Source organism: Ursus americanus, chromosome 10 (genome assembly GCF_024610735.1).
Source record: "Ursus americanus isolate L20-20 chromosome 10, mUrsAme1.1.p, whole genome shotgun sequence".
In the NCBI taxonomy this organism is placed as follows: Eukaryota; Metazoa; Chordata; class Mammalia; order Carnivora; family Ursidae; genus Ursus; species Ursus americanus.
Window position 1 is genome coordinate 32,879 of NC_142136.1, and position 22,695 is coordinate 55,573.

At 53.5% G+C, this 22,695-nt stretch overlaps 1 long non-coding RNA gene and 1 pseudogene across 1 annotated transcript; both read right to left on the reverse strand.

The window, feature by feature from the left end:
• Positions 1-8,145: 8,145 nt before the first annotated feature.
• Positions 8,146-9,425, reverse strand: LOC148109310 (histo-blood group ABO system transferase 2 pseudogene; annotated as a pseudogene).
• A 2,327-nt stretch (positions 9,426-11,752) lies between these two features.
• On the reverse strand, positions 11,753-14,371 carry LOC148109311 (uncharacterized). Its single transcript, XR_015725872.1, has 2 exons — positions 13,811-14,371; positions 11,753-12,072 (listed from the first exon to the last, which is right to left on the reverse strand). It is a non-coding gene; the product is annotated as an uncharacterized LOC148109311 (long non-coding RNA).
• Between the last annotated feature and the right edge of the window lie 8,324 nt (positions 14,372-22,695).

Below are 22,695 nucleotides of genomic sequence, written 5' to 3' on the forward strand. Positions count from 1 at the left end.
ACAGGGTCTGTCCAGGGTCACGGCCCTGGTCACGAGCAGAAGCCCGGTCTGAAACCAGCTCTGCATCCTCACAGCAGGGACACTGGCTGCACCCAGGCCCCCTGGGGGCTGTAGGTGGGCGTTGTGGGTGTCACTGTATGGATGGGGCATGGGGTGGAGGGTGAGCATAGAGCAGCCAGGGGAGGGGGGCCTTTGGGGGCTCTTGTGGGAGAAGGAAGTCAGGCAAGGGAGCCCCAGGCAGTGGTGACCTCACTTCCCTGACAACGGACCCCAACAGAATTTGGAACTCGGGTAACCAGGCACCCACATTCCAGAGCCAGCCCCCTGCCCAGCTCATTTCATTGGAGATCCTCGAACGAAGAACATGTTTGCGTGTTGCATCCCCAAGTCCGGAGGCTGCAGGCTGAGGAAAACGCGCCCTGCAAACACTTCCCCTCGCTGGGGATGTCGTGTCAGGGCTCCCCGACGCCTCTGGCCATTTGGCAGGAAGGACCGAAAGGTGACACCATGAGGCCCAGAGCCGGCCAGCCCAGCCCCACACGCTCTGATCTGACTGTGCAGCCCCAGGTCCTGTGTGTGTGTGTGTGTGTGTGTGTGTGTGTGTGTGTGTGTGTGTGTGTGTGTGTGTAAGAGGGGTCTTGTAGGGTGGGGCCACTCCGAGCAGGAGCAGGCTGATGGGTCAATGTCCAGTGGGCAGGTCATGTTCACAACCTAGGTCAAGCCTGGCTGGGTGGGACAGGGCATGTGGGGGCTGCGCCCTTCTGCCCAAGGTTTATCCCAAGCCCTGCAGGGATGGGTCACTACATCCCAGGTGCAGGGCTGTGCACGCACAGGTCTGTGTCTTATCTGGCAGCAGCAGGGGGCCTGGGCAGGAGGATAGTGAAGACAGCCAGGCAGGGCTGTGATGCCTCTGGGCCGGCTACCGGTCCCTGTCTTTGCAGAAGACCGTGGATGAGACTGAGAGGAAGCTGGTGGACACGCCCTCCTCTCCAGGAGCAGGGACAGAGGATCACCTGGGAAGGGTGCTGACTCCGCCCAGGCCACTGTCCCCAGTAGTCATTCACTCAGTGAGTGTGATCCAGGAGCCAGAGCCCACGGAGGCCGAGCCCGAAGGTGAGAAGGCTGGGGCTGGGTGTGTGTGGTGTGTGGGGATGGGTCAGTGCTGGCCCCACAGGGAGGAGCCCCCAGAGGCTGGTGTGGGTCCAGGAGCAAGGACCGGGCTCAGAGCACCCAGTGGGTGGACTGCAGTCGGGGACACGTCCTGGTCAGGGTTCCTTCCTGGCTGCAGCTTCTCTGGGAGCCCCTGGGCTGGGTTCTGTCTCTGCAATGGCCACGAGAGGAAGGCAGGAGGGTGAGCTTTTCTCCTCTCACAGCTGCTCCACCATCTGAGGAACTAGAGCCGGCTCCAAGTTCATGGGCAGCTCCAGAGGGAGGGGTGGTGCCTGCAGCAACTTCAGCAGGAGACCAGGAGCCAGCGGGTGACCTGGCACCTGCCTACGGAGAGCCTGAAGCTGTGCAGGAAGAGCCTGCTGGAGAATCTGCCGATGGAGAGCCTGCCCCTGAGCCCGGCACTGCTCCTGCCCCCACACCTGCCCCTCTCTGTGTTCCTGTTCTTGCCCCTGCCCCAAATCCTGCCCCTGCTCCTGCCCCTGCCTGTGCTCCTGATCCTGCAAAGGATGAAACTCCTGCCCCTGCCCCTTGCTCTGCCTGTGCTCCTGTTACTGCCCCAGACCCAGCTCCTGCCCCTGAGCCTGCCAGAGCCACTGCCCTTGCCCCTGCCTGTGCTCCTGTTCCTACCCTCCAGCTCTTGCCCCTGCTCCTGCCCCTTCCTCTACCCCTGCCAGAGCAGCTGCCCCTTCCCCTGCCTGTGCTGCCATTACTGCCCCAGAACCAGCTCATGCCCCAACTCTTGCCCCCTCCCCTGCCAGAACTGCTGCCCCTTCCCCTGCCCCTGCCAGAGACCCTGACCCTTCCACTGCCCCTACCTGTGCTGCTGCTCCTGTCCTGGACCCAGATCCTGCCCCACCTCCTGCCCCTTCCCCTGCCAGAACTGTTGCCCCTTCCCCTGCCCCTGCCAGAGCCGCTGACCCTTCCCCTGCCCCTGCCTGTGCTCACGTTCCTGCCCCGGACCCAGCTCCTGCCCCAACTCCTGCCCCTACCCCTGCCAGAACTGCTGCCCCCTCCCCTGCCCCTGCCTGTGCTCAGGTTCCTGCCCCGGACCCAGCTCCTGCCCCAACTCCTGCCCCTACCCCTGCCAGAACTGCTGCCCCCTCCCCTGCCCCTGCCTGTGCTCAGGTTCCTGCCCCAGACCCAGCTCCTGCCCCAACTCCTGCCCCTACCCCTGCCAGAACTGCTGCCCCTTCCCCTGCCCCTGCCTGTGCTCCAGTTCCTGCCCCAGACCCTGCTCCTGCCCCAACTCCTGCCCCTTCCCCTGCCAGAACCGCTGACCTTTCCCCTGTCCCTGCCTGTGCTCCTGTTCCTACCCCAGACCCTTCTCCTGCCCCAACTGCTGCCCCTTCCCCTGCCCCTGCCAGAGACCCTGACTCTTCCCCTGCCCCTGCCTGTACTTCTGTTCCTGCCCCAGACCCTGCTCCTGCCCCAACTCCTGCCCCTTCCCCTGCCAGAACTGCTGCCCCTTCCCCTGTCCCTGCCTGTGTTCCTGTTCCTGCCCCAGGCCCTGCTCCTGCCCCAACTCCTGCCCCTTCCCCTGCCAGAACTGCTGCCCCTGCCTGTGTTCTGGTTCCTGCCCCAGACCCAGCTTCTGCCCCAACTCCTGCCCCTACCCCTGCCAGAACTGCTGCCCCCTCCCCTGCCCCTGCCTGTGCTCTGGTTCCTGCCCAGGACCCAGCTCCTGCCCCAGACCCTGCTCCTGCCCCAGATCCTGCCCCTTCCCCTGCCAGAACTACTGCCCCTTTCCCTGCCCCTGCCTGTGCTCCAGTTCCTGCCCAGGACCCAGCTCCTGCCCCAGACCCAGCTCCTGCCCCAACTCCTGCCCCTTCCCCTGCCAGAACTGCTGCCCCTTTCCCTGCTCCTGCCTGTGCTCTGGTTCCTGCCCTGGACCCAGCTCCTGCCCCAGACCCAGCTCCTGCCCCTGCTCCTGCCCCCTCCCCTGCCCCTGCCTGTACTTCTGTTCCTGCCCCAGACCCTGCTCCTGCCCCAACTCCTGCCCCTTCCCCTGCCAGAACTGCTGCCCCTGCCTGTGTTCTGGTTCCTGCCCTGGACCCAGCTCCTGCCCCAGACCCAGCTCCTGCCCCAGCTCCTGCCCCCTCCCCTGCCAGAACTGCTGCCCCTTCCCCCTGCCCCTGCCTGTGCTCCTGTCCTTGCTCCTGACCCAGCTCCTGCCTTGGATCCTGCACCTGCCACTGCTGCTGACCCTGTCCCTCCCCTTGCTCCTGCCCCTGTCCCTGCTCTTGCATCTGTCCCTGCTCCTGTCCCTGCCCCTATCCCAACAGCTGCCCCTACTCCTGCTCTTGCAGGGCTCCCAGAGCCACATCCAGAGCCCACAGCCCTGCGGGGAGAGCTCCTTGTGCAATTACCCTTAGTTCCTTCACCCGAACCTGATGTCCTGCCAGAATGTTTCATCCCCTCCCCCTATGTTCTTTCTCTCTGGTACATATTGACTGTTACTTTATCTTTTCATGTTCTGTATACTGTTTATTATTTGTTTTAAGTAAAATTACTTGTTTTCAATTGAACACGTCATGCACATTGAGTATATTCACAATGTTGTGCCACCCCACCAGAGAACATTGCTGCAGAATATCTCCTTCCCCAAAGGAGTCCCTGAACCAGAAGCCCTCCCTGCCATTTCTCCCCCAGCCCACACCCTCAAAACCCCTAAGCTGATCTGTTTCTTTACCTGTTCGGATGTTTCTGTAAATGGAATCACAATAGGTACCTTCGTGTCTGCCCACCTATTTTCAAAGGGGACTCTTTTTTCTGTGTTTATTTGACATAGCATTTCCCTTATTCGATACTGAAATCCCCGATGGATTACAGATCAGACATAATTATAGAGACCACTTTAGGAATTATGGGCACAATCTCAGGGCCAAGACCCCTGTTCCTGCTGGGACACCACGGCCTGACCTCAGACAGGGAACAGCTGGCTTTCCTGTGACCCACAGAGAAACCAGGGAAATGCAGAAAGCTAGTAGACACACTACAAAGGGCAAAAGCATTGCTCACAACCCAAGGCCAGAGAAAGGTTTCCCCTGCCTCTGGTCCAAACCGTGCTCCAAGTCACTGGGTTCCACAGGGACAGAGACCAAACACATGCAAGTCCGAGGGGGAGGATAGGCACGCGGGGAGTATGTGTCAGAGATGCGGGAGCTCCCGGGGAAGGACTCCGGCAAAGGAAACCCTACGGAGGCAGCACTGGTCACGTTCAGATCAGCAGGTTTCTGGTCCGGGGACCAGCAGCCCTGGGGAGAATGTGAGGACACAGAAGTCCCCCGCAGGTCCCCTGGAGAGAAGGGTGATGGGCACCCCTGTCTGGGAGAACAGTGAGTGGCACCCACCCCAGGCCGCAGGTGCACCCATCACCTAGCATGCTCCTCCTCGGACTCACCCCTGAAACTCTCACTCAGTTTTTCACAGATGTATTTTCAGGAGTGTTCATCACAGCGGTGGTGGAGAGAGCAGGCTATGCACCAACGCTAATGCCCAAGGAGATGGATGGGATCCTCGGTCCCAGTCCTCATGAAAGGATGCCCTATAGCTACTGTCACAGCTTCCTCTGGGGCACAAGATCTGGGAAGCCCCTCCTGAGACTCCCCTCCTGCCACCCTGCTCCTGGGAACATTCAGAATTGTCTGATGAGGAGGTGGAGAGGATCCAGGATGACAGCAGGTCCGAGGAGAAGGATGGTCAGCACTGGGAGGACAGTTGGACGTGCCCTAAGCCACCATCCAGGGCCCGGGCTACGATGCCCTCGGACCTCACCCCAAATAATGGCTCCTGATGTAGGGACCCTACTTCCGTGGTTTCACTCCCTCCCTCCCTACATCATTTATCCACTCTGTCATTCATTCCCCCCGCCTCTTTCCTTCCCCTCCACCCCTTCCATCCTCCCTCCCTCCCTCTTTCCCTCACTTCCATCCTCCCTCAGGCCCTCCCTCATTCAGCAGAGGATCTGGGGTCCCTGCTGTGTACTGAGCACCGGGGCTTCATCAGTGAGCACCCCCCAACCCATGCAGTCACATCCACTGTGGGTGGTGACAGGGGCCAGTCCTCAGGGTGAGCAGGGGTGATGAGCACCAGGAATCTGCTCCTGAAAACAGAGACCAGTTGCACAAAGAAAAGAATGGAGAGACCCATGCTTATCACTTCCTCTAGAAAAATCTAGTCCTGAAAAGTAAGTATGTCCTAGACTTAACGCAATGTGAGTTCTCATGGCAGGTACGCACTGATTCCTAGAACCAACGAAGAGTAAATCATCCAGTGTTGATGGGGGTTTGTGACACACCTTTTCTGACCAAATGACAGCGATTCAGCCAACATCTCCAGGGCCTCCAAGTCTTCCCAAGGCCTCTGCAATCCTCTGATTCTTCCATCAACCTCCTTGGGAAGCTCTGTCCTGTTGTCTTCCTTGTTGCCTGCCTCTTCTGGAACCCTTCTGTGGCCTCCCCACCAGGGCCACCCTCACCGGGATTTCCCGTGACCTGTGGCTAGGTGCCCGCATCCTGTGCTGGGCCCCACGAGCCCTGTGCTTTGTGCAAGTCCTGTGTGCTCACTCTGGGTCACTTGGCATCTCCCCTTACAGCGGGCTACATCTTCCTGCGCTGGGTCTCCTCTGAGCAGTCTGTGAGGCCGGACTGTGCCCATGTCACGGGCACTGAATCGCGAGTCTAGAAGGTCCAGATGACCCACTCCCAGTCCCAGCGTGTAGAGAATGGGCCGAGGGTGGTTCCCAAGCAGAGGAGGACTTGGGCCCAGGGGGCCTGAGAGAGGGCATGGCATAGTGAGCCTGCAGAAGGAGAGCAAGCACCATGGCGGCCTGGGTGCTCAAGCCTGCTGGGAGACCAGGTCTCACATGCACTGGCTCTGTCCCCAGGACTGGAGTCCATCAGGGTATCCACACTCCCAGGCTGCAGGCTGGCAGTTGACTTGCAGGGGGGAGGCACCGCTGGTGCAGGAGAGAGCCCTCTGCAGGGAGGAAGGGGCAGGCGCTCCCCCAGCAGCAGGTGCACTGGGGAGGGCTGAGGGGGCATCAGCAGACAGCAGTGGCTGCAGCTGGGGTCTCCACACAGGCCCCTGCCCCAGGGCCAGCACGAGATTGGATGGCCTTTGTCCCCGAAACACAAAGTCTGGCCCAGGACCCCTCCCTCAAGCCCCCATTCCCAATCCTTTGTACTCAGCTCAAGTGACAAGAAATGGCCAATAGTTTAGGTGGTGCTGGGTGCACAGGGACATTTGTTTTTCTGGCCCATGCTGTAACAGTGCTGGCATTTTAAAGATCTCAAGGCTTTGATTCAAAAACTGTAGGAAGGTAGCTTTGTAGCTTTCTGGAAACCTGTCTCTGTGCCTTGCAGCCCTCCCATCCCACCAGCTCTGCTCAGAATCCCTCCAGGCCACAGACCCACAGTCTTGGGTCCTCAGATGGCCCAGACGATGTGATCCAGGTGGGGCAGCAGGACACACTGTGGATTTCAGCAAACCTCCCCCCCCCATAAAGTGAGGGTACCACTGGGCGAGCTGTCTGAAAACAGCCAGGTCAGGGTTCCAGGAAGACACCAGAGGCACAGGAGGAACTGGGGAGCATCTGAACGTCAGGTGGGGACAGTCAGAGCTTCCAGGCCCTATTCCCTAACGCTCCTCATCACTCAGCCTTTCTTCCAGTGAATCTGCTTGGTTTCTGTTTGCCCCAACTGTTACCCGTTGCCCTGGGCAGCAGAGACTCACATACACCTTTAAATGTTTAGGACATCGAATGCCCTCCAGTAGCCACCTCACTACAGTTGGTGGTAAGCAAGAAGTCACTGAGGTCTCCAAGGGTCTGTACTTGGTGTTTCCCTCTTCTGAGATGGGGACACCTGTGGAAGGTGCAGGTGGCCGGCTGCGGGGGGAGCAGGCACCTGACATGGACAGATGGGGTAGGTGAGGCCCAAGGCCCCGGGGGTGTGTGTCCGGCATCTGCACTAAACAGGTCTTCAAAGCTGCAGATTGGCTGGGATCATCTTCAGGCTGAGAAGGAAGATGAGGGGAGCAGAGGGGAGCAGAGGAGGCTCAGCTTAGACAGGAGAGGGCTGAGCCACTCCTTTGGGGGAAAAGTGGGTCAGGTCCAGGCTCATGGGGACAGACCTTAGGCCACTGTGTTACGTGAAATAAGCCAGTCCCTAAAGGACAGATACTGGACGACCCCACTTGTGAGGGATGGAGAGCACTCCAATTCACAGAGGTGGAAGGAGCTGCTGGGTGCCGGGGCTGGGGAGGGGGAATGCGGGTTAGGGTCTCGTCGGTAGAGGTTCAGTTTGGGATGACAATGAAGTTGTGGCGATGGATGGAGGTGGCAGGTGCAGAGCAGTGAATGTACGTATTGCCACTGAATTGTACCCTGAAACGTGCTTAACGGTATCAGTTGTATGTCCACTACACCACAATAGGAAAGTAGTGAGTCAGGAGGACGGGGCCATCGCGAGTCCCAGGAGGGCCCTGGAGCAGGGATCCTGTATCTTGGTTCTCGCTCTCATGCTCTGCCCCTTGTTGGTGACCGAGCTCACAGTAGGCACTCAGTGAATGCTTGCTAACACATAGTGCAGAGAGAATCCACAAGTGCAAACCCTCCAGTGGGCACTGAGGGATCCCAACAGGACGCGCATCCAGATGGAGCCAGTGCCCACATCTCAAAAACACCAGCAAAGAAATAGCCATTTAAAACCAAGGCAGGAACCAGAAATAACCCAGAGGGCTCCATGCTCCTGGAGGCCATGCTAGCGGTCACAGCCTCTGGTGGTCAGGGGACTGGGGGTCTGAGAGATGGCTCAGCACACCCCTGACCCTGAAGGCCCATGGCTGCCGCGAGGTGCAGGGACTGGGAGGAAGACCCAGCCAGGGCCCGTTCTGGCTCCAAGGCTGCTGCAGGGCCGCTCCCAGCCCACCAGGCCGTGTCCGTTTAGAACCAGGGAGAAAACCTTTTCCCTCAATTGTTCTTTTTAAAGATGGTTGCTCAGCATTGACACAGAAAAACATTCGACATAAAACTGGAGCCGTTTGCAGCTGCAAATGACCCAGAAATGATCGAAATGCACTGACCACAAAGAAAGGAACTTGTGCCCCAGGCAGGCCTCCTGTGCATGGGGGCAGCTAGGGGTCCTGGACATGCCCGAGCGGGCAGTGCTGGACTCCACAGTTGAGGGGACAGAAGAAGGAATCTGCTCTTATGGCTCCGCTCAGAGAGGCCACCCTGACGGAGACGGGGCGAGCCCCTCATGCGTTCTGGATGTCCTGGTGATTCTTGGGCACTGCCCGAATCTCAGCATCTTCATGACCCGGGTGGGGGGAGGGCAGCCCAGCAGCCTCAGGTCCCACGTGGCCTCCGGGGCTTGGTGGGCTTGTGGTTCAGGTGGCTCTTGTCAGGCCACATGGCCTCCATGCCATTGGCCAGGTCGACCCCCATTGCCTGGTGACAGGCCAATGTCAGTCAGTGAACCTCCACCACTGACCCCCCCAAAAAGGCCCCCATATAGTAAAAGTTTCCCTGGTGCCTGGGGATGTGGGCCTGGGACTGCAGCCGGCGCGCGTAGCTTAAGTTCTCATTGGCCACCCAGTAGAAACTGAGGTACAAAGTGACAAAGGGGGGGACAGGATCTCTACACCCACATGGTCACGGAACTTCATGTCCACATCCGCGCACACCAGGTCGTCCACCTCACAGAGGAAGTGCTGCTCACAGAAGCGGCTGATCATCGCCATTTGCTGCATGGACACATCCTGCCAGCGCAGGGCGCCGCAGACCTCGAGGACCACCACCCTCCAGCCTTCCCGGAGAGACACACAGGCCCGTCAGCTGGCGGTTCGTGAAGATGTACTAGGTGACCCTGTGTCCACCATGAGGAGAACCACCCTCCGGCCTTCCCAGAGAGGCACAGAGGCCCGTCAGCTGGTGGTTCGTGAAGACGTACTAGGTGACCCTGTGTCTGCCATGAGGCACCGCGGACCTTGAGGACCACCACCCACTGGCCCTCACGGAGGGGCACATGGGTACGGCAGCTGGCTGATCGCTGAAGACGTACTAGGTGACGCTGTGTCCACCATGAGGACCACTGCCCTCCGGCCATCACAGAGGAGCACACAGGCACAGCAGCCAGCTGGTCAGTGAAGACCTAGTAGGTGACCCTGTGTCCCACCATGAAGTGCTTCTTCACCGTCTGCAGGACCAGCTCCAGGAAGACCACATAGCTACAGGGACAGGGGACAGGGTGAGAGGAGGGTCACTGCCAGAGGCTGGCAGCAGGACCCCGAGGCTGAGGGCCATAGACCTGTATACCTTCTTCAAGGGGGCAGGCCCTGGGCTGCTTTAAGCAACAGCCACTCTCCTGGCCTCTCCTGAGTGAGTCTGCCCATGGGGCCTCCCTACCTTCTGCTCCCAGAGATGGGGGCCGTCAGCACCCCATCTTACAAAGGGGTGCCTAAGGCTTAAGAGGTTGGAAGCCCATGCAGCCCCACATGGGCTCTAGCATGCTGGAGCCAGGAACACTCCCCCTGTGCTGAGCTCCCGGGCAAACCCCCAGTTCCTGTCCCCACCTGCCAGGAGCAGAGCACCCTGGGGCACAGCCCTTGTTTCTATGCCCTACAGTCTGGGTAGAACCAGCAGGGCCGGCCACCATCCGCATTTTTTTTTGAGCGGGATGTCATCGGCCCCCACAGAGCTGTCTCCACCTCCTGTAGGGTCCTCCCTTCAAGGCTACTGGGCATCCTGCTGACAAGGTCTTCAGTAAACCCCTGGTATTCCTAGGAGGGGTCACCCTCGAAATCCCCCAGGTCAGGAGTCAGGTCCAGCCCATGGTCAGGGAAGGGGAAAGAGGACCTCTGGAAAAAGAAGGAGCTTGCTTAGGCCCCAGCCTTGAATCCAAGGGTGTAAGCTTCCAGGTCCAGGTCTACATCTCCCCAGACAAGAAGTTGGGAGTCTTGTCCAATCACTCACATGGCTGGTCCCCCTTTGAGGGCACTACCTGCTCCCCACCATGGGGACAGCAGCTCCCCCATCATCAGGCAAGTTTGGTGAGCCCCTCTGAGACTGATTTTTTATGCAGACACTAAGGCTACATCCTTACACCTGCCCCATCACGGGCAGGTTAGCAAATTGCTCACATCGGGAAGGCGGGCACTACATTTAAATAGCGGACAGGCACATTCAACCAGAAGACATGAGTCAGGTCATCAGGGGGCAATTCGGGGTCCAGCCAATGGGGAAACAAGCCAAACATGAAGCAGGGGGAGAGAAGAGTGCTCCTGGCAGAGGGCACAGTGAATGCAAAGTCTTGGACTCAGGCCTGAGGCACATGTGGGACAATCATACCCCTGGGTGGCCCACAGGGGGGCAGGCCGTGGTGGGAGGGGTGAGGCTGGAGAGGATGGGCAGGAGGGGAGCAGACCACAGAGAGGCCCAAATGTAATGTGTCGAAAAGATCACTCTGGTTACTGGAGGAGAATGGGCTCTGTGCAGAAGAGGACAGGGAGACCCCTAACCCTAACCCAACCATAACCCTAACAACCCGTAACACCAATCCTAACCACTAATAACAACGAGCAAATACATCCCTACACCTGTCTTAAAATAGATGTAAGAAGCCTGATCAGAAAAATTGCAAAACCAAGAGCTCTTAAATATATTGTACATCATAAGTGTCTCTTCACAAACATCTCAAAGGTTGTTCAATATACAGAAAACAAGCAATGTTATACTCCGCAATAAATTTTTAAATAAAAACAAGTGGTCATATTAATTGATGCAGAAAAGGTTCTAACCAAAATCCAATGTCTGTTGCTGATATAAACCCTCATGAAAACAGAAATAAGGGGTAATTTTTTTTCAATAAATCTATAGCAAGCACCATGCTCAAGTCTGAATATTGACAGCTGTACTCTGAAATCAGGAACAAGGACAGGATTCTGGCTTTCACAGAAGGACAGACACTGTGTGATTCCACCTGTATGAGGTGTCTAGAGACAGAAAGTTGAACGTGGCTGCAGGGCTGAGAGGAAAGGGGAATGGGGAGTTAGTGTTTCATACATACAGTCTCCCTCAGGGAGAAAGAAAAAGTTCTAGAGAATGGTGTACAACCGTGTGAACTCAGCTAAGGCCAGAGAACTGTGAACCTGAAATGTTTTAAGTGGTAAATGTTACTATGTTTAGTCACAGTGAAAACATGAAGGACTGATGCATGTCACCACGTGGACGGACACTGAAAACAGCCCAAGCGACATAGGCCATCCAGACAGGCCACCCACACTGGAGTCATCTGTGCTCCTAAATCCATCAGGGTTATGCAAATACGGGAAAGTCTCGGGAGCAGTTGCAGAAGAAGAAAACTGGATCCGAATGGAGCAGGACATTTCAGACAGCGAGGCAGGTGGCGACAGTTCAAGTGGGCCTGTGGTCTGGATTATAATATGGAAACCACGGTGATCTCCTCCTTCAGGGCTATGTGGTGGTTCCGCGGGAGCCTGTCCCTGTTCAGGGTAAAACGCACTGAAGTATCCCGTGTGAAGTGGCAAATGTGGTAAAGAAACGACAGCTGGGGAGTCCGAGTGTGGAGATAAAGTGTATTTGTGCTCTGTGACAGGTTCACTGCACCTTGAAATCACCGCAGAGTCAAGTACTCTTACAAACAACCAGGTCAGCACCAGGTCACAGGAGCTGAGACCACATCAAGCTTCCTGATGGAGGCCAAGTCCTCCCAGACCCGGTTCACCCACCGTGGAGAGGCCACTCGCCAGGGTAGGAGGCCACAGGTTAGCAAGAGACTCGTGGGAGGATGACATCGGCGGCTCCTGTGTCTTGGGTTCAGGAGAAGCAGCGGGATCTGGAATTCCAATTTTCCACAACACTCCACCAAAAACTGGTTAGAACTGTGAAAATGCATGAAGGGAAGGCTCAGTACAGTGGACTGGGGTCGCCAGAAGGGGGGCTGGGCAGCGGAGCGGATCACACAGTGTCAGCCACAGGAACAACTGTCAATTACAGACCCCACATTAGAAGCCCCACAGCAGAGACTCATCAGTCACAGGCCCCAAAGGGGAACACGCAGGTTTCACCACCTCCCAGAAATCACCACCCCTGCAGCTCAGCCAGGGAGAACCTCCATCACCCCGAAACCCGCTTTTCTCCAGGGGACTTTCCTCCAGAACAACCCTCCCCTTCCCTCCTCCTCCTCCATGAAATACTCAACAGGGGACAGCCCTGCTCTCAGACACCCGGGAGACACCAACGACAGACGGCGAGGGAGACGGACAGCCCTGCTCTCAGACATCTGTGAGACACCAACAACAGATGGACACCCCTGAGACACCAACGACAGACATCAAGGGAGACGGACAGCCCTGCCCTCGGACACCCATGAGACACTGATGACAGACGTCGAGGGAGACGGACAGCCCTGTCCTCGGACACCCGTGACACACCGACAGACGGCGAGGGAGACGGACAGCCCTGTCCTCAGACACCTGTGAGACACCGACCACAGACAGACACCCGTGAGACACCGACGACAGACGTCGAGGGAGACGGACAGCCCTGCCCTTGGACACCCCTGAGACACCGACGACAGACGTCGAGGCAGACGGACAGCCCTGCCCTCAGACACCCGGGAGACACCGACGACAGACGGTCACCCGGGAGACACCGACCACAGACCTCGAGGGAGACAGACGGCCCTGCCCTCGGACACCCGTGAGACACCGACGACAGACCTCGAGGGAGACGGACAGCCCTGTCCTCGGACACCCGGGAGACACCGATGACAGACCTCGAGGGAGACGGACGGCCCTGCCCTTGGACACCCGGGAGACACCGATGACAGACCTCAAGGGAGACGGACAGCCCTGTCCTCGGACACCCGGGAGACACCGACGACAGACCTCAAGGGAGACGGACGGCCCTGTCCTCGGACACCCGGGAGACACCGATGACAGACGTCGAGGGAGGCAGACGGCCCTGTCCTCGGACACCCGGAGACACGGACGACAGACGGACACCCGGGAGACACCGATGACAGACCTCGAGGGAGACGGACAGCCCTGTCCTCGGACACCCGGGAGACACCGACGACAGACGGTCACCCAGGAGACACTGACGACAGACCTCGAGGGAGACGGACAGCCCGGCTCTCGGACACCCCTGAGACACCGACGACAGACGGGAGAAACGCGGAGACGGAAAGACCGACGCCGTGAGAACACCTGCTCTCCCCACAGCCGTCTGTCTGCAGAGCGCGCGCTGTCGCTACCGAACCTCCAGATGCCAAACCGACTGCCCGGACCGCGTGTGGACGCGGGGAGGACCCTGCGGGGCCGAGGCCGGGGGAGCACGAGCACCAGGTGGGCGGCCGGAGGTTCCCTGACTGCAGACCGCCTGCGGAGCCCCCGGAACCGGATCCGTGTGCGCGTAAACACGGACCCGCGGACCAGCCCAGCGTATCCGGGCCCAGGGAGGGGAGACCCCACGGCCCCGCGCACAGCCCCGCCAGCGACCCCACGGCACCGCACAGAAACCACGGAAACCCCACCGTCTACACAGCGCGCCCTTCCTCCGCGGGGTCCTGTGAGCACGGACCCCTCGGCAGTCCCTGCTCAGGCGGCTTCTCCTCACCTTCTCCTCCCGCGGCGGGTCCTGGGGAGACCCGGGTCCATTGGTGTGGACGCGGAAACACGTCCTCCACTGCAGGTCCTGTCCGCGTGGACGCGGCCCCATGTCCTCCGGAAGTCTCCACAGCGGGTCCTGAGGAGGCCGGGCTCCTGACTGTGGATGAGGCCCCACGTCCTCCCGGGGCCTGGGCGTCAGCACAGAGGGTTGAGGACTTGGAACACCTGCCAGCGCACCGGAAAGCGCATGCCTGGCGGGAGTCGCGGAGCGGGACTCGGGCGCCCCCTGCGGGCGGTGGGGGCGGTGCAGGGCCGGTGCGCTCGGTTCAGTGGAGGCACCTGTCCTTTCTGGGGTCCAGCTGAATCCACTACATTTTGAAAATTCAAACTGAAATGGAGTCCAATTATCCCCTGACTTCTCCAGAAATATAAACAATTAATTAGAAACCCTACGGAATTAAGTGAAATGCAGGCACAAGCTTTACAACTTACACCAAAATTCATTCAAAATTGTAGATAAATTTAAAATGTGAAACTATCAAAATATCAGAAAGAAAACATAAAAGAAAATCTACATGACCTTGGGTTTGGTGATGAGTTTTAACACAACACCAAACGCCAATCCACAAAAGAAAAAAACTGATAACATGAACTTCCTAAAATTAGAACTTCTGCTCTGTGAAAGACCTTGCTCAGAAACTAAAAGACAAGCCACAAACTGGGAGGAAATATTTGCAAAACATATATCTGGTAAAAAATCTGTATTCAAAATATACAAAAAACTATCAGAACTGAACAATAAGGAAACAAACATCTGAACTGATAATGGGCAAGGGTCTGAAAATGCCTGGACAAAGAAGATATGCAGACACAGAATAAGCATACAAAAATATGCTCGACGTCATCATTAGGAAAGAACAAGTGTAAACGACAGTGAGACAGCACTGCACACCCATCCCAAATGCTGAACTCCAGAAACAAGAATACCAATTGCTGGAAGGTGAGGAATGGCAGCAACTGTCCCTTCAGAAGACAGTTTGGCCATTTTCTCCAAACCTAAATAAGTCTCACGTTAAGGTCCAACAATTGTACTTCTAGTATTTAGACCACTGCTTTGAAAAGCTATTTCCAAACAAAAACATGCAGCTATGCACAGCAGCTCTATTCATAGTGGTTACAAACTTAACGAAGCCAGGACGTCCTTCCATAAATAAATCCATAAGCACACTGAGTGTATCCATGTGAAGGAAATATGCCACCCAAAATATGCCTCTTTGGCACAAGGGTTATTTGGGCGGATTAATTTTAAGGAAGAGCAGACATGGAAGAATCTCTAAAAACTGGGTAAAAGTTGCTGTTTGGTGAGTGAAAGTTACGCTGATAAAGGAAAGCTCCATTTGTAAGCCTGTCTCCCTCTGTATCAGGAACAGAATGACTAAATCTTAAGAAACTCTTACCGAAAGAGAAGGCACAGACTTAAATCTGTGCAACCACCATTCCCTCGTTTACTGTACTCACCTGATAACATCCCTTAACTGGCCTTCCCACCACCCAAAATCTTCTGGTCTTTAGCTGAAGATGGCCTTTAGGGCCGGGTCACTTCAAGGAGTTACTCCATTTTCCTGGGTATCTCCCATGAATATGGGACGTATGCATCATATTAAACTTTGACTTGTTTTTCTCTTGTTAATCTATTCAGCAATAAAAAGAAATGAACCATCACCCCCATAAAAATGACACGGATGAACTTTACATTTTTCTAAGTGAAGGAATCTAGTCCGAAATGGTTACACACTGAGTGACCCCATTTGTAGGAGATTCTGGGAAAGGCAAAACTAGAGGTGATAAAAGGATCAGGGGGTGAATTCCATGATGGTTTAATGATTTATACCTGCCATGATGCATTTGTCAAAACCCAAACATTTTGGGGCACCTGGCCGGCTCAGTCGGTGGAGCATGCAACTCTTGATCTTGGGGTTGTGAGTTCAAGTCCCACATTGGCTGTGGAGATTACTTAAAAATAAAATCTTAAAAAACACGAACATTTTGGGGCGCCTGGGTGGCACAGCGGTTAAGCATCTGCCTTCGGCTCAGGGCGTGATCCCGGCGTTATGGGATCGAGCCCCACATCAGGCTCCTCCACTATGAGCCTGCTTCTTCCTCTCCCACTCCCCCTGCTTGTGTTCCCTCTCTCGCTGGCTGTCTCTATCTCTGTCAAATAAATAAATAAAATCTTTTAAAAAAAAAAACACGAACATTTTTATATCCCAAAGAGTAAATCATAATCTACTGAAATTAAGTTATTTAGGATGTGGGAATGTCACAAGATGGTGTAGGGGCCAAGGGCACGCTGCCCCAAATCTGCCACTTTGGCAGATAGATCATTTTAAATAAAAGTTACTTAAGAGTCAGTCTATGAAATGAGGACCCTCAGACCCTCCTCTGTCCCCCTGGAAGCAGGAAATCTATCTCTGTACCAGGAGGTAAAGAGACTTTGACATCACCAGAAATGGGCATTTGGAGCCCAGAAGGCTGTATAAACAACCCTTGTTACTTTTTACTAACTTACTATCCCAGCCCAAATTGTTTAGAATTCCTTACTAATTGAAGCTCCCAAGATTAAGTTTTCTTTGTCCTGTGATTTCATCACAGGTTTATTTTCTTTTTGTCCAAAAAGTATAAAACCTGGCTTCCTTGGTCATTTCTTTAGAACTCAGTTTCCTTGTTGGGTCTCCATGTGCACATCATTACACTTTGGGTTTTTTTCTCTTATTAATCTGTCTCATGTCAATTTCATTCTTAGTCTTGTGGTAAGAACTTTGGACCAAGGAAAATTTCTTCCCCCCCCAATGGAATATAAATGTGACACATAACCTAACTGTATTAGAAACATATGAAAAAAAACCCTCACTGTAGGTTGTATGACAAAAGGTGCTGACCTAAGTATCTTTGGAAATTAATGGAATCTGTAGATTAAAGAAAAAATGTACATACTGTACGTACACAGTGGACTCTATTTGATAAAGTTCTTTCCCATCAGAGTGGTAGCTAACAGTTCTGAAAACACCACATCTGTAATCTGGAACGGAGCAATGAATTAAATAAATGGCAAGTGGGGAGAGCCAGGTTTGTCACTGTTAGAGTAGGAAGTTACAGATCGCCAATGGAGAAGATCACAATATCCACGTGGTGATGGACCAGGTTGGAGACATCAGTATAAACTTGTCTTTAGCTTCCTATGGACACAGACAGTTCCACGTAGAAATCTTTAATTAGGTGTGTTTACATAGGTTGGAACACACGCATATATTGTCTTGCGTTGTCCTCTGAGCACATTCAGTTCCCACAGGTGAGACTTTAATACCATTCTCTAATAAAAGGAACCAGGGCTCTTTGAAGAAATTGCTGACACCAGGACTAAGTAAACATAGAAGCCAGGATAATCTTGAAGTATCAGAAAGTAAGGAAGTACCAAGAAAACCCCGCAAAGATAAAGTATATCAAAGGGAAAGTGGAGCCAATGGAAAGCCCTCCCAATAGCCAAGCAGGAATGAACCAGCAACCAAATACTGTAGCACTGGAGTGTAACCGACAGCCTAATATGACGACCCTGGTGTCCACACTGGTAAAAATAAATGATTAGTTAAAAAGGAATCCACAGGCCCCACAGTGAAGTCACTTACCTTAAGAGACCCAGATCAGCAAGCCAGGACTTACTAACTAACCTAACTGCAGTTTCACACATACACACTCCATGTAACCTTTAACCACTCACCCTGAATAATGGTCTCTTCTGGTCCCCTTAGGACAGTGACCTTGCCTCAGACAATGCACCCTTTGCTAATACTTTCCTTTTCTCGATTTCCTCTCTGCCTTTAAAAACCTATCCTTTCTGGGGTGCCTGGGTGTCTCTTGGTTTTGGCTCAGGTCATGACCTCAGGGTCATGAGATTGAGCCCCACGGTGGGCAACACGTTCAGTGCAGAGTCTGCTTGAGATTCTGTATTTCCCTCTTCTTCTGCACCTCCCCCCTCTCATGCTCTCTTTCTAAAAACAAAAAAATAAATCTTTAAAAACCTTTCTTTCCCTGTAGCTCAAAGGAGTGCCTTTGTATTTTCTAGATGGGATGCTGCCTGAAACATTAATTGTTCAATGAAAAAAATAGGATTGCTTAAATTTTAAATTACATAGTTTTTTTTTTTTTTTTTTTTACAAATGGGTTGAATAGACCTCTCCTAACAGAATTCCAAACAACAGACGTAGACATTCAGCTATCCCCCAAGCAGGAGGAGCTGACTTCCTCTCCCACAGTGTGGGCTCCACATAGCATCTTCCTGCACACTGTACGCACATGGGAGAGAGGAACTCATGGTGGGGAAGCCTGACCAACACGGCCTCAGCCAGCTGACCAATGTTAGCACAGTGACAAGTGACCTCCAGCGCATGTTCCCTTGATATAAAGTGATGACAGAGCACTTTACCTTTGTGGTCTGCTTCCTCAAAACCCATAACCCCAGTCTAATCGTGAGGAAAACACCATAAATCCGAATGCAGGACTTGCTACCAAATACCTGACCAGCTCTCTTCAATGCTGCCAAGGCCATGAAAACAAGACAAGTCAGAGATTGTCACAGCCAACGAGAGCCTGAAGAGACATGATGAATACGTGTCACATGGCACCCTGCATGGGATCCTGGAGCAGGAAAAGTAGAACAGGGGAAACCTGAATAAAGCATGGACTTTACTGAATAATAACATATCAATATTTGTTCATTAATTGCAAAAACTCTGTAGAAAAGCAGAAAGAGAGTAGAAATTGAAGGTCAAATAAGAGAAACCTATTGCATCAGACTGGAAACCCAGAGGAAATGGGTGATTTCCTAGTAAAAATACACTTTAACAAAATGGACCCTAAAATAAGGAAAATACAAACAGACCAATAGCCATCCAGGGACCTCTTGCTCCTGCTGGTTCTCCTCTCACTGTTCTGGGCTTTTCCTCTCCAGGGACAGAGAAGGAACAGCTTCCCTAAGACCGGACCCCACCCACTGTCTCGTCTCCCCAGCCATGCCCCGCCCAGTGAGGACAACTCGCTCAGGGAGTCTCAGGGACTGTTGACCCTGATGTGTGTCAGCTAGCAATTTTTGGATGACGAAGGACTGGACACATTTACTAAAGTAAATGAATTAATATTTTTTAAATGGTGGAAATAAGTTAATACTTGTAAGAGGCAAGTTAAGAGTATTTTTGGACTGGGTGTTACACGCAGCTAATGAATCACTGAACACTACATCAAAACTGATGATGTAGTGTATGTTGGCTACTTGAATTTAAATTTAAAAAAGAGTGTTTCTGGACTTGGCAAGCCCAGGGGCTCACACTCTCACAGTGTGACCTGGACCCTCTCCAACCCTCCACCCTGCTAAGTGCTCTGGGGTGGGCCCATTCCCAGGCACAGTCTCTCTCACTGCATCTGGGGCCTCACACACTCCGGGCTGACACCCACTCACCATCCGTTCTACTGGGAAGGGTTTCTCTATCCTTTGTGTTCCATGAAAAGTCATGGCTTCCAGTGTCTTTGGCCCGGCTTGGGTCACACTCTCATCCTTGAAGCCCTTAGAGCACCCAGAGAACAGAGCATGGGGTTGGGTAGACTTGGATCATACGCCCATCTCTGAGGTGGGTGGAGAGTGGGGTCTGCCCTCCGGAACTGTTTGGATGAGAGACAGGTGAGATGTGGTTCCCAAAGGCAAGCTGAGATGCTGGACTTGGACGTGAGAATGGATGCCAGGCTGGGAAAGCAGCAGATTCCACATCACTGGTGGCTGACCACAGGGCTGTGGAATCTGAAGCAGGGAAGGAAGGGGTCACTTAGGGTCAGGGGCTGCAGCTGCCCATCCAGTGCTCTTGCTGTTCTCCCACGATGGCAACACATTCTTCCACTTGCTGAAAAAGCAACTTTGCTGTTGGTGGGAAACAAGGCTCCTGCCCTGGGCACTGGGTCCTCGCATCTCAGAGACTGGAAGGCACACAGACCTCACTCGTGTCCCTGGGAGGAGGGAGCCCCGGAGTGACATGTGCCCCCCAACACATTAATCACCCATCCCCAAAGAACTAATTGGCTCATTGTACAGTCTCTTCTCTCTCCTTTACAAAGAGACCAAATGTTAGGGTGGTAAGGAAATTATTGCTCAGTGAAGCAGTGGGAGACTCAAGATTATCCCACAGCATGAAATCCACACTTGGCAGGCTTTCTAGGGTCATGCATGTGGCTCTCTGAGACCATACAGCCTCAGCAAGAAACTGCCCACTGGGAGACACAGGTTCTCCTATATCCTTGATTCTTAACAAGTATGCTTGTTAAGTCAAATATTTACATTATAACCGGAGCCCGAAGGACTGCAGGGCCAGTCTGCTGTATGGCTGTTGTGGCCATGGGCCACATTCAATGTTTGGAGGGTTACTACCTCTCTTAGAAGGCTAGGAGGCTGTGAGGGAGGATTGCTTGTCTCAACCACACAGACATTGGGAATGGAAACACTCCAAGGGGCTGTCTACAGCGCCCATGGACCTTTTAAATTCCCAAGAGCACAGTCAGCTCAGTGATTGACCATGGGGGTTATCAGGACCTGAATTGGAAGACCACAGATCCTTCCTGGATGATCGGAGGCCAAAGACGGTCCTGTCTGAGACCTGACTGTCTACTGCTGATTGCTCGGCTAGGACGAAGGATCCTGCCAGTGCCAGGAGGGCCCCACCACCCCACAAGAGGGCTGCACATGGGGGCGGGTAGTGCACTGCAGCCAGTCCTATATAAATCCATACGTGTCTACTGAGTACCCTCATGGGTCAGGGCTGTGCTGAAACCTGGGGCTGCCCCGGCAGAGTGGGGCCAGTGGCACCCTTCCCAGGTGGGAGGATGGAAGAACCCTGTATAACCTCTAAGGCCCTCCACACCCTTGACTGCTGTTGAGTTCGATCTGAAACAGTCAGTGACCAGGCAGATGTCTCATACTTCTTCTGTTAGTACCCAGGACTGAGGGGCTGAAGACCAACACTCCAGTTCAACCTCTGATGCATGTGTGACCCTGCGTGAGTCCTGCCCAACCCAGAGCACCAGAGAGATGGGGAGGGGGCAGAGAAAGGCAGTTATGCTAACCCTGACTCTCATCTCAAGCCTGGCCCTGACCCCAACGCACGCTCCCAAACATAAAATCCTAACCCTAAACCTTAATGACATTTTGTTTGCACATTCACCACCGATGGACATTCGCATAGTTTCTACATTTTGGCTATTGTTAACATTGCTAGGGGTTAGGGGTTCCGGGTTCAGATTTGGGGTTCAGGGTTCAGGTTCAGGGCTGGCATTAAGTAGGGGTTTGGGTCTGCAGTTCAAAATTCAGGGCTAGAGGTTCAGATTGGGGTTTGGATTCAGGACTCAGGTTAAGAGTTAGGGTAAAGGTTAGAGGTTACAGATTGTCTTCAGGTTGTCATCATAGATCCAAAATTTCTTCCCAAAGGGTCTAAATCTGAAATCTATTTACTCTGGGTGTCACGAGCAGGTTCAGAGTTAGGGTCCCAGGAACTCCCTACCAAGAGTGTTCTGATGCTCATCTGACAGGTGCAAAGAGGCTGCCTCTTCTCTCAAACAAACCCTTTGTAGAGAGGGATGAGCCAATGCTAAATTCGGGATCACTGTGTGTTTCGTGGAGGTGTGGAACCAAAACCAGGACTCATGGAATATGAAACAGGAGACAAACAATTCACGGACTCTTTATTCTTCCACAATAACAAAGACCAAGTTTAGCTCCAAACAGAATCTGATAATGTTTCCCTGGAAGGACTACGGTACTAATTATGTAAAATGAAGAAACCCTTTTAAAAAGAGGGGCGCCTGGGTGGCTCAGCCATTAAGCGTCTGCCTTCGGCTCAGGTCGTGATCCCAGAGTCCTGGGATCGAGCTCCGCATCAAGCCCTGCATTGGGCTCCCTGCTCGGCGGGAAGCCTGCTTCTCCCTCTCACACTCCCCTTGCTGGTCTTCCCTCTCTCGCTGTCTCTCTCTGTCAAGTAAATAAAATCTTTAAAAAAATTTTTTTTAAAAAGAAAGGAAAAGAGTTTTGTTTGAGCCCAAGTTAGGACAGCTGCCAAGCATATACGATCTTCACCAAGACGACAGTGCTCGGGGAAGAACATTTGGTGCAGGGTTACATGATTTTTACATAAAGACTTACAAATCATCGTGACCAAAGACAGTCCAGGAAGTTTTATCTTTATCTTATGTTTTTAGTATATGCCAAGCTGTGTGACTTTAATCTTATGGGAACCAGGGAAGTTTCTTTCTTTTTCTTATCTTGTGCTCAGAATGTTCCTTTTGGTTTTTTGGTTTGTCTGTTTAATGAAGCAGACATACAACGTGTGCTCCAGGAAGAAAGAGAGCCCATGCTTTGACGTTCTGCTAAGTCGTTCTGACCTTGGTAAATGTGAAAGTGTAGCTTCCTTGGGAGCCCAGGAGCAAGGCCCACAAACACTAAAAGGGAAAATTTCCTTTACCATTAGTCACTACTGGTACCAAAAGAGGGCCCCCTCCCCCAGGCTTAAACTAATAATCACCGGAGGATACTTATTTCGTTCCAAAATAAAATTTTATTAGTAACTAATTGGATGCCAGTGTGCAGTTTGTGGGGGTGTCACCAACGTTTTCAGTATGCAAACACATACGATGCAGGCAATGTTGTAACACACCGCTCACTGGAGTACCAACTACAAGGAGGGCTACTAGAACTATATCTACTATTAAACTCAACAGAAGCACCCTTTATGGGCATTTTATGAGGACACCTATCCATAAGACCTAACATCTCAGTGTAAGCAATCCATCCATTAGTATCATCAG